Source organism: Polistes dominula, unplaced genomic scaffold, assembly GCF_049000335.1.
Source record: "Polistes dominula isolate Pdom_NZ unplaced genomic scaffold, Pdom_raw_medaka contig_28, whole genome shotgun sequence".
Classification (NCBI taxonomy): domain Eukaryota; kingdom Metazoa; phylum Arthropoda; class Insecta; order Hymenoptera; family Vespidae; genus Polistes; species Polistes dominula.
The window spans coordinates 1,267,021-1,279,566 of record NW_028300879.1 but is presented as its reverse complement, the minus strand read 5'-3'; the positions used below and the strand labels follow the sequence as shown (position 1 = coordinate 1,279,566).

The following is a 12,546-nucleotide window of genomic DNA, read 5'->3' as shown; positions in this document are numbered from 1 at the left end:
TATATTCTATTTGTTTTATTATTAACTATAATGTATCATTTATTAAATTACTAAGGGTGCCTCGCCACGCGTTGCTGTGGCTCGCAATCAGTCCGATACACACGTCTTTAAGTCAATTACAATTATAAATTGAGATATAAATATATCCTATCTTTCAAGTTGGATGAAACTGCACACAGTGTGCAAAATTTGATTAAAATCGGTTCAGTAGTTTAGGAATCCATTGCGGACAAACAACGTGACACGTAATTTATATATATTAAGATTACTACTACTATACACAATAGATGTTTGTTATTTATATTTTATCGAATTTTGTTTCATTCTAAACATAAATTTGAAAATAGTCACAAAAATGTATACATACGTGTATCGATTTATTGAACCAGGCGATAGATCGGAAAATTCGACAACAAAAGTAAAGAAAACAATAAAAAAAAAAAAGAAAAAAAAAGAAAGAAAGAATAAGAGAAGTTGAAATAGTCCATCGGCACTCGATCGGTAAACCATGATTGGTCGCGTTGGGAATCCTAGAACAATCTATTGTCCCGAATAGAGAAAGCCTTTGTTCCCGTTCAGGGACTTTGGACTAGTCAGAATTTATGTTCGAAAAGAGATAACGGTATTTATAGCGTGTTGATAACGTATGTCGCCTACGTTGCGATTTTAGTCCGTGTTTCCGTGCATAAACTCATTCGGTAATAGACGCTTCACTTGTGATCTCACCTTTAAAACCGTGGAAACGTTCATTTGCGCCTAATTTTCCGATACACGCGTACATCTATATATATTCGTGCTATTGTATACGTTTGTACGTTTCTATATGGTAATGAGCAATGTTCGTAACACAAATATCAGCCTTATCAGAACGAATGGATTAAAGGACGAAACATCCTTGATCCTGAATGAATATCTTTATTCCAATTATCGACAAAGATTTGTAAAACATTCGTAAAGCTTCCAATACCATAAACGATCCCATTAAATCTTCTAATAATTAGCATCGAAAAAAATGGCCAATATATAATTCATTTAATGAAGAAAATTCATCTATTAGATTAAAAAATATAATGATGTGTTGATTGCAATTTTATTTTAATGACAATACAATAATCCATTACTCGTTATTAGCCAAAATTTGCATACATTTTCGATAAATATGTACGTTTGTTGAACCGTAAAATAGACATTAGGTATACTTCATACTTCATCAATGTTATTCATTTCAAATAATATCTTTTATCAATAAGAAACTATTTCTCTAAATTATAATTATTCCCTTTAATACTTGCATTTAATGCATTAATGCAATAACAAAAATGTATTACCTATCGATTATTACAGCAAATGTAATTATTATCAATGGAGCGTAGAATATTGCATAATTTCAGACATTAATACATAGAACATGTACGTAGATAAATAATTACTGATAAATTCATTTAATTAGTCGGATTGTCGAGATCACAAGGAATTTTCTACGGTTTTGTCCTAAAATAGGTCACATGGGAGACACGTAGAATGTAATTTGTTAGATAGATTTAACGAACCAACGGGAACAGGAATATCGTTGTCATCGTCACGCGTTAATATAATAAACATACAAGGATTTCTATGATATTAGAATCAGATTCAAATGTAATTTTGAGAAAAAAGTTGTATGTGAATGATCATTTTAAAGTCGCATACGTTCGTTAGTACAAACGAAAACTGACTGTAAATTTTCCGATTCCGTATTATCCAGGTCGTTATCAGTTTAATGCTAGCCTGGGGAGTGGAAAAGTTTGGCGGACAGATATCATCAGGAAGGTGACGAATTCATGAATATAAAGTAGCTTGGCCATTCAATTTTATGACTACCGTCTTTGCTTTAAAACATAATACACATACTCTGTTACAGTATTTATCGTTTAAGAAATATAATGTTAATTATTCAAGTTAATATTAGGTCTATTAAAAAGTTCTGTCCATTTTTAGAATAAAACATGAATAATTAATTTTCATATCACTTTATCAATTATTGATAATTTTCTTATCATAGTGTGATAAAAATTTTCAAAAATATTTATCCCTAAAGACGACAAAATTGAAACGGATGTTTGTCAGAATGGACAGAACTTTCTGATAGATTTAATACATAAAAAAAAAATAATATTTTTGTTATGTATTTTTCTTAAGATCTACAAGACACACACACACACATATATATATATATATATATATATATATATATATATATATATATATATATATATATACATAAATAGACAAAATATCTATGTAATATTTGTAGAAAAAAATTATTCAAATCTTAACAAAAATCTTTTTGTTCGGACGTTGTTGATAATTTTTGTCGAATGAAATGAAATGAGAAAAACAAATGTAAAATTAAAACCAAAAAAAAAAAACAACAAAAAAACAGAAAAAAAATAAAAATAGAAAAAAGAAAGAGAATTTGATATTTTCTATGAAAAGCTTACAGACCGTTACGAGTTTTCCACGCGGTGTTACCGCCCATTGGGAATCAGATGCATTCAACGATAACAAGTTCCTCGTTGGTAGGAAACTTTTCAAAACTATTGGGTCGACGGGCTTGCTGCTCAAACGGATGTCATGCTTGCCCGGAACAGATTCTAGTCTTCTACATTATAAATAGCTACGAATGAAAGAAACATAGAAAGCTAAAGCACTTGAGTACCAATTTGTGAGTCAATTGATATACGTCAAGTTTGTTCAAATTGCTATTGTGTTCGTCGTCGTTGATTAAAAAAAAAAAAAAATGAAACAAAGCAAACATATGGAGCAAAAGGTGTGAAAAGAAGACAAATAAACTAAGATTTGATAAAACCACTTACATATTTACATGAATATCACATTGTTACTGAATTTGCATATGTTACTGTAATTTTTTTACTAATAAATTGAACACCGGTTTTTTTTTGTAATTGTTACATTTGTAAATATATATATTTATTTTATTTTATTTTTATTATATATTCTTTTATTATAATTTATAATATATATATATATATATATATATATGTTACATGTATCTACTTAGGTATATATGTTTGTGTGTGCTTAGTCACCACGTGTCAAAATTAAAATTACATGAGTAACTCAATGTCCCTTCTCTTTTGCTCTCTTTTCTCTCAGGTAATTTTAATTTGTAACTCTGAAGAAGGAATACCTAATTAAAGGTACCTACCAGCAAGCTCTATGCTAATGCGTCATTAGCAAGTTACGCTTCAGCACGAAGCAAAGAAAAGGAATGGGTAAAACGAAGATGAAGGAGAGAAAAAAAGAAGGGACAAGGTTTTTTTGGTACTTGATCGATGCACCAAGACTGGTAGTAGTAGTTGAACCCACCCTTCCACCCTCCTAACCTGCAACTATTACGACCTTTTAAATTATTCTCGACAATTATTAACCGTCGAAACGTTCTCTTCGACCCAGTTGGAAAATGTGTTTACCAGTAAACGTTCCACTCTAAGTAAACACAAATACATATACTATATATGTATATATATATATATATATAACTATAGTAAACGACATACTTTTCCAGGGCATTTGGCCAATGCACCACAAAGCTTTTCATTTAGTAACGATCATACTAATGGATGCTAATGGAAAATGGAAACAAAGTACGCGGTATGATATGAATATTTCTTGGACACGAAGAAACAACGAAATGCAAGAAGATATAATAACAAACAGGTATATTGTATATGTAGATCAAGATCTCTCTGTCCCTACTTTCTAATGTGTAAATACATTTTATGCATATACACAAACACACATATGTATATATTAATATATACTCACAAATCTATGTATATGTGTATGTAATGTGACTAGGAGTACAATAAAGAAGAGAAATGTTCATGATAGCTATAACTACATAACCACCTTAATGAAAGGACCGTCTACAAGCAGAAGCCGCATAATACACTATTTGCTTTCTTGCTAAGGCCTGCAAGTGCTGTTAAAATTCCATTTCCCCTTAATATATCCGCTACTGTAATAATAAGAATAATAAGAATAATAAGAATGATAACTATTGTATTTTATGTATCATACGATAACGATGCATCACGGAACAATGTCATGGAATGAATAATTGTAAAGGAGAAAAAATAAAAAAGCTTAAGTCGACAGAATACGTCACACGATTTTCATTTTCCCCCATGAATATTGCCCGGAACGTTGCGTAATTGGATTTTAAAGCTTTGCCGTTTGAATCTTATTTCCTCGTGTACCATTAATTTCTTTTGTTAGGCGGGTATTATTAAAAGTGTGCAAATTAATGGGCGAATTATTTGTTTTACTACTATCGCGCGGATAACGAACGGAAAATTGCTAATAAAATGATGACTTTTGTTATCTATTTTTTTTCTTCAGATATATTAGAATTTTATCAAATTTGTTCTTATAATTGAAAACATTGTATATGTTCAATATCAAAGAATTTAATAGTTAAAATTACAAAAAACCAAAGAATGCATTTATATTTTATTAATGTTTTTTTATCTATTTTTTTTCTTCAGATATATTAGAATTTTATCAAATTTGTTCTTATAATTGAAAGATAAAATATTGTATATGTTCAATATCAAAGAATTTAATAGTTAAAATTACAAAAAAAAAACCAAAGAATGCATTTATATTTTATTAATGTTTTGTTATCTATTTTTTTTCTTCAGATATATTAGAATTTTATCAAATTTGTTCTTATAATTGAAAGATAAAATATTGTATATGTTCAATATCAAAGAATTTAATAGTTAAAATTACAAAAAAAAAAACCAAAGAATGAATTTATATTTTATTAATGAGATAAGATAATTTTTGTGATTTTGTTTTTTTTTTTTTCTTAAAAATTTCTCAATATTTTCCTTTTGTTGTTATTTTATTAATCTCATTAACGTTTCCATATATTCATATTTATTTAAACAAAATGGGACGTATTGTTTCCATTTCTCTTAGTTTGAAATTTCCTATTATATTATCATTTATTTCTTTTATATCTTCTCTCTTAAAAAAGAATTTTCTCCTTTGAAATCTTAACGATTGTAACCTAAATCTCATACAGTTTCTTTCTTCATCTTTCTAATTTTTGTCTTCTTCTTGTCGTTTTTTTTTCTAGCGTTTTATTTGTTAAAAAATTTTCCTCCTCACTTTTCCCTCTGATTCTCTTTTGAGTATTATTTCTTACTCATTATTATTTAAAAACGTATTATCTTATATTTTATAATATTATAAAAAATACAATCTTTCTTCGTAAGAATAAAAATCATATTTAACATTTTTCATATCTTCTCAATGTTATTTCTATTAAATTTAGCAGTATAATAATTCATAAATTTGCATTAATTTATTACAAAATTATACATTAAAAATAATAAGTGCTGATAAAAGTGTCGATAAAAATAATAAAACGTTAAATTGATCTTAAGATTTAGTTGTTAACTTTTTCAAATAGAGATCACGAATAGGTATTCGTGCATTCACGAGAGTTCGTCTTCAACTATAAACGCTCAACTATAAATAATATATATTTTCTTTTTATATGCATGCATACACATATGTAATTCAGACGGTAGATTGTAAGGGTGTATAAATACGAATAGCAACGTACAAAATCCCACGTTCTATTCCACCTCCTCTCCTCTTTGGCTTTGAAATATGCAGTATACGTGGTGTGCATCGTGTCGTTTACATCGAAACAAAATCAGAGAGACATGCGTGTCACGTCTTACCCGTTCTCGATGTGTCAACGAGCACAATTTATTGCGTTTCCAAACGGAACTTGAGTTAAAGATGGTGCTACGGATAAATAATATGAATAGAAATTGACTCTCAACATGATAGAAAGAAAACAACAAAAAATAAAGGAAGGAAATAAAGAAAGAAAGGTAGGTAGGAAGGTAGGAAGGTAGGAAGGTAGGAAGGAAGACAAGGTAAAAGTGAACGAGAATGAAATTACATTGAAAACTAGAATTTTCTTAAAATTTAATTGTTACTCACGGAATAATGGCGATTCAACCAATTCCAAGTACCATCCTCCCTACGATGAGATAATCGTTATTCATTCAACGTAATCACCGATAGTAATTGCCGAAGATAATTCAATGTAATACGTTAAATAAATCATTCATGAGTATAAGTTGTATGATTTATATCAGTGTGATATACCAGCTTAACCGTTTAGCGATTTATGTTACAGAGAGGAAAATATCACAGAGAAATCTCTAACGAATATGAAAATGATCGATAACTAATGTTCAATACCAAACAGTGTCACTAATTATTTATCGTCACACGATGAAAACGACGCACGCGTCTGACATTTTCTCATTCTACGTTATAAAATTCGTATTTATTTTTTTTTTTTATCATACTTAACGACTTGTTGCATTCTAAGAGGAGTTACATATATATATAAACGATAAATAATTTTCTTTTTGTACGTTAATCAAATATTTTCATATTAAAATAGGGACAAAGTTTAAAAGAAAAAAGAAAAAAGAAAAAACAAAGAAAAACAAAACATTAGAAAGAAGTTCTTTAATTCATTTAACCAGACCGTAAGCGTTTCTTCGTTCGCAACTAATTCTCACACAGACACATTCCGAAGACTTGCCGGATCGTTGAATAACGAGGTTAATTAATGATAATTGAGATAAAGAAGATTTTTCTAACGTTAACTGAAAGAAACTAAATTATTCTTGATTATCTTTTAGAAGCTTTCGTGGATAATTTCGTAGAAAATAATTACAAAAAGAAGAAAATACGTACGAATAACGTTACATTAGTGATCAAAACATTTTTCTTCAAAGTTTATCTTTTATTAACGAATTTTCTTTTTATTTTTTGTTTTTTTTTATTTTTAATTAATTCATTAATTTATGATGCACGTGCACGAGAAACTCGATCTACACAATTTAATATCATTATTATTTAATTATTTTATTATATATTATTTTTAGGAATAAAGAAATACGAAAACAATGTGAGATCTAAGACGTGGTAAGGTGGATAAGAAGGAAGAGAAGAGAGTGACGAGACCATGTAGACAAAATGGACGACAATAGGCTACCGAAAGTGGCAAAAATAGAAAAGATAGGAATAACGAGACCACCGAGAACATCTTCAAAACGATAGTATGAAAGCTGGACATTGGTGTCGTAAGAACAACGAACACCTTGAAGATGTCAATACGGCTAAAATATAACAGAACATAGTCCTAACAAAAAGATGAAAAGGAACAAGAAAAAGAAGAAGAAGAAGAAGAAGATCAGAAAAGAAAAAGACAAACTTTCATTAACTTTAATTATTTAATGACATTTGCATTAAATGACTCTTGTATAAAATCTTCATTTCATTTAAATAACGTTATTATTAAAAACAATAACGTTATATACTGTTCTTAAACATAAAAAACAATCAAGAACTTTTTGAGTAATAAAAAAAAAAGTAAAAAAGAGAATAGGAGAGAGAGAGAGAGAGAGAAGACAAATCCACTGATGATTGCATAGATAAAAAGAAAATAAAAACTTAAGATCATCGTTACTTGCTAGATAAAAAAGAAATTACACGAGAAAGGAAATTCGACTTTCCAAATGAAGATTGCATGAAAGAGACATTAACGAGAAGCTTTCTAAGCCACAGTTAGTACAAAGTCAAAGGTAAAAGCTCGAAAGCTTGGGACGAACTAACTCTCCACCGAATAAATTTCCGTAATTCTCTTTCGTGGTTGAAATAAATAAAGAAGAACATAAATTTATACCACGAAAAAGATGAGAATAATAAAGTAGATGTTGATAGACAAGAGAAAACATTTTACCCAAAGGGGGAGAGAACAAACTTTATAATTAAGTAACTCTATAATATATATATATATATATTCATAGTTTAAATATAATAAGTCCCTATGGTCAATTAAAAATAATAATAATAATAAAACACCGATATCGTGGATATTTCATTGTTGTTGTTTAATTTGTTTCCCATTAATTAAAATAATAATTCTATGCGTAAAACGTTTGTTTGATGATTACACAATTTTAATATTACAAATTATTCTTAATTAAACATAAACTCTATTACAAATTTAACATTTAATTAATAATGTTTCATTACTTTTTTTCTTGCGGAAAAATCAAGTTAAGAAATAAACATAAAAATAATTTGTTAAGTTTAATAAAGAAAATGTTGTATTCAACTAAACATGTTCATAATTCATTCAACAAGTTTTTAAAGCTTTTAATTTTAATTACTACGATAAATCTTATTTCAAACTATTAACTTCTAACAATTGTTTACAATAGAATTATAAACTCTTCATTATATAATATGACAATAATTCAATAATATAAAGAACAATTGTATCGTATAAATAAAATGCATTGAACAATAAAAAATAAAAAAAATAAAACGCTCTGATTGTTCGTTTTACGAAATGATAAAAAGCTGTTATCATTCATGAGGATGCGAGATCGTATGTGTATGGTATTTAAAAAACATTTCTTAATTTAAAATAGAATACTAAATCACGCTCAACCTACTCTACGGATGTTATTAACAATCAAATTTTCATTTAGGACGGTCCATGTAATATGATCTTTCGAATTACGGTAAATCTTTTTAAAAAAGAATACAAAAGAAATACGAACAAATATACGACCGACGATCATAATCATCATTCGCGTTTATTTTATTTTCGTTTTATAAGTTTTTAAAAGAAAATTTCATCTAATCGTATAAATCAATAAAGAAACTCTATCTAGAGATTAGATAAACTTCCCTTGAAAGAGGTCTTAAAAACGAACAAACATATTTTCTGTTCTTCGTATTTATGTCTCTACACACTGTAGAGACAAGTATTGAAAAGTAATCGAATAATATTATTTTATTTATAGTTTTCATTCAATTTTCTATTTTATTATTCAATTATACTCGTCTTTCGAGAATTCATATGTTAAATAAAATTATTTGATTTAATGCAATTATAATTTAGTTTATATAATAACATTTTTATTCTATCCTTTAACCATTTAAGTGTGTTGAATACTTTGAACTAAAATTTGGTTGTAGAAACGGAATAATTTATTAATAAATATAATAATTAAAGTTTGTGTGTGTGTGTGTGTGTGTGTTTCTGAATATAATTTAATTAATTAATATAAACATTACATTATTTATATTATTAATTATCTCGTGCACAAATTTAGTTATTACACGAATATAATTGATTTACACGATTTATAGTTAGTATTAATAATTACATTAAAGTAACTTAAAGTATTTTTACGTTTAATCTTAAACGTTTGTATGTAATAGATAAATTAAAAAAAATAAAAATAAAAAAAATAAAACAAAACAGATCTGTTCATAACTCTCTCGATAAAGATAGAAAACTCAGTTACATTCTCAGGATAATAAGCAGATCTCTGGTGAATGGTGATGCGCTCTCCTGGAAATCCCGTTGGACTGCTAAGTTCTATTTGCTCTCTCTTTCTCTCTTTCTCTCTCTTTCTTTTTCCGTCCACAATTCTCAAGTCTCCGAGAGAACGAATTCCCAGGAGAAAAGCGACCGAAATAGTAAAAGAATAAGAAAAGAACGAGTGAAAATTCTAAAGCTGAGGAGGGAGGCATCATATGAAAAAAAAAATAAAAATAAAGAAAATATGATCTCGTCATATTGTTAAATTATTATCGTTTTCTTTTTTTTTTTGTTTTTTTTTTTCTTTTTTATAATATTTTTAACCCTTTGACTGGCACACCGAAATAATATGTTTTGTTAAAAAAATAAAGTATTGTATTAGCAACTGAATCATTGCAGATATTGTTTTACATCTAATTCAATTTTTTGATAGGAAAGATCAGCAATTTGATGAACGTGACATTATGACACTGTCTGACCATTGACTAAATGTCATCAACAAAAATGGACAGTAGCAAATTAAATAAATTTCTATTTTGGAATTTTCATTCTGATTTAAAATTCGCAATCACTTAATTGCCAATTCAATACTTCATATTTTACAATGGTAATAAAACGCTCGATGAATTTAACTTTTGATTTGATTTCTTTTGTAATCAACTTATCATCAACCTTAACGATTATTTATTCAAGATAAAACATTGGAGAAAGAATCTAGAAATAATATGAAAAAGAGAAAAAAAGATATAATAACTTGAAAATAATAATGTTCGCGTATAAGAGAAGCTAAATAACTATGAGGTTTTGAAAAGTTCGAGTCGGTGCATAAGAAAGTTGAATCGAAGCTGAGGGATCTACGGAGTGAAGCGGAAGGAGATAATAAGCGAAGGAGGTAAGATCCACAGAGACGATCTTCCAAATCTCAAAGGAGCTCGATCTCGAAAGGCTTTCAAGACGACGTTGAATATCTTGCGAGTATCATAGAAAGAACTGGAATGAGAGAGAGAGAGAGAGAGAGAGAGGGATGAGAATGCACCGAGAATAGTATTCCTTAAGAGAGAGAGAGAGAGAGAAAGAGAGAAAGAATTTGAAAAAAAAAAAGAATATAAAAATTGTGGGATTCGTGAAAACAAAAAGTAAAAAAATAAAGAACGAAAGAGAGAGAGTGAGGATAATTTACAAAAAAAAAAAAAAATTAATAATAGCAGCATATAATTTAAACCTAGAAAAATGTTAAAAACAAAGAGTAAAAAAAAGAACGAGAGAGAGAGAGGGAGAAAGAGAATAATTTACGAAAAAAATTAATAATTTCAGCATGTAACTCAAACGTTTTTTTTTTTTTTATTAATAATTCTGTAATTTTATTAATACATTTTCTATACGAGTAATATACGTGAATATTATTTTTAGTAAAAAAGAGAGAAAGAGAGAGAGAGAGGGAAGGCAAAGGAGAAGGAGAAAGAGAAGGAGAAGAGAGAGAGAAAGAAAAAAAAAAACAGGACAGAAAAAAAAGTCTAAAGAAATGCAATTAAATTCTGTTAATGAAACCTTTACTATCTTGATGCATTTAAATACTTTTTATCGAAATTTTTGATATTTGCTTGCTCTTATTTAATAAATCACACACACACACACACACAAAATGATAATATCAGAATGTAATTTAAAACATTTCTTATTTTTTTTTGTTTTTCTTTTTTATCATCAAACATCCGTAATTTTGATACATTTTGATATGAATACTGTATATAAATATTGTCTTTAGATAAAAAGAGAAAGAGAGAGAGAGAGAGAGAGAGAGAGAGGGTAAAAAAGAAATGAAACGTAAGGACGAAAGAGATAAGAACAAAAAAAAAAGAGGAAATAAAGAATTGTAATTAAATTCTTTTAATGAAACCTTTTAGAATTTTCATGCATTTAAATACTTTTTATAAATATTTCTGATATTTGCTTGCCTTTTTTAGTTTTTTTTTTCTCTTTTTTTTTTTTTTTTGATAAATTTAAGTTAAATATAAATAAATGTAATTTTTGAGAAAATATAAAAACATAATATTAATCCTTTGCACTCTAATTGCCAACACATTGTTGGTGTAACAACTAAAGTTGTTTCTACTTCAACTTACTGTCGTAACATTGTTCTTCATCAACCAAATAAAAAAAAAAATTTTTATTATTTAAGTAAGTTTAAATAGTACTTTTAATTTAATTAATTATTTGGTTTTTTGTTTTCTTTTATTTTATTTTTTTTTTTTAATTCATTTTTCGTAAACTTATATGGTTATTGTTATTGTCATTAAAATATTGACCAATATCTTAATGATTTTATTCCATATTTTCATTTTATGGAAATAATCCATTGAAACGCGTTCAATGATCAGTCGATAATATTTTCAATATCGATTAAAATTTACAAGCATGCTAAGCGAACTCATGTGGAAATTTGTTTTTATCATTATTATTATTATTATATCGATTAATATTATCTTGTAACTATTATTGTATTAAAATAATGTCAATACGAAAGTGCACAAATATGGAAATTATTCAATTTTATTTATGAGATGTGGGATCAAGCAACCCCATATCAAATATAATAGGAAAGGAAGTGGGGTGGGGTGGGGTGGGGGGGGGGAGCGTAGTAGTTCAAAGAGAAAGAAGAAAAGGAATGAACTTTTGTGAAAAAGTTGACCGTGGACTGAAAATAGTTTAATGGATGGAACACTCGTCCGGAAAACGAAAGTTTGAATACAGGTCCGGTAAGTTCAGTGGTAGAATTTTTTTGTTTTTTTTTTTTTTGGTTTGTCATAAATCCTATAGAAATAATGATCATAGAAAAATAATATAATAAATATTTCACGTTAATTATGCTTATTTGCAAATAACCTTTTTTTACGAAGAAGAAATGATTTTTCAACAACTGTTCTATAATTTGTTTCAAAAAAAAAATATCATAAATTATTAATTGTATGTAATTTGATTTTATACATTTCGTTATGCATATAAAAACCTATTTCAAAATTAACTAATTTGATTTATTAGTTAATTATAATTGTATTTATTATTATTTAGTTATTTAGTTAATTATATTTAATTAAATA

General features: G+C 27.4%; 1 protein-coding gene across 2 annotated transcripts in view; it reads right to left on the bottom strand.

Annotated features, from left to right (window-relative positions):
• Positions 1–12,546, bottom strand: part of LOC107065083 (alkaline phosphatase) — a 135,622-nt gene that overhangs the window by 101,532 nt on the left and 21,544 nt on the right. The gene's annotated exons all lie outside the window — the stretch shown is intronic.